Source organism: Trachymyrmex cornetzi, unplaced genomic scaffold, assembly GCF_001594075.2.
Source record: "Trachymyrmex cornetzi isolate Tcor2-1 unplaced genomic scaffold, Tcor1.1 scaffold74, whole genome shotgun sequence".
Classification (NCBI taxonomy): Eukaryota; Metazoa; Arthropoda; class Insecta; order Hymenoptera; family Formicidae; genus Trachymyrmex; species Trachymyrmex cornetzi.
The window spans coordinates 389,930-390,609 of NW_017300070.1; positions in this window are offsets into that span (position 1 = coordinate 389,930).

Here is a 680-nt window from a genome sequence, read left to right on the forward strand (position 1 = left end):
CTTTTGCAATCCATACATCCAATACGGAGATTTTTCACCGAATGGAAATGTAGTAAAACAGGAGGCTTTAGCATCGCCTTAAATAATTTAATTATATCAAATAATCGATTAACATAAAATTTTCTATTGTAAATTTATTCATTGTTCCTTAATGAAATACTTATATCTTAAATAGTTTCTAATACGTAGTTTTCTAATACATTACAATGTAATATCATATCATAACATAATATCATACCTTAGCACGAACACAACCTCAATTTCAACTTACACTGGTTTCCACTGACTTCAAAGACAGTGGAGCAAAAGTTGAACTCAGTGCAAGTTTTTTGCACTAGTTTTATCAATGGAACATTAAACACTGAACTAGTTTTCACAGTGGAACAACACATTTGCACTCAGTGCGCACCAGTGTTGCACTAGTTTTCCCAGTGGAAAACGCTATAAATGATACTCACTGCGCTAACCGCTGCATAAACGAATGCACGCTATGAGACTCGATTATTGAACAACAGTGTACTTATACGGCACAGTGTGCTGCTGAAGTCCATTGAAATCTGCCGGTCAAAAGTCGTATCAACTGCTTATGATGGGGAGGGCTCCGATTGCACACATCGCATATTGCACACATGTATCGCTGATTGGCCAATTTAAAAATAAAATAATCTCATTGGCAAAAC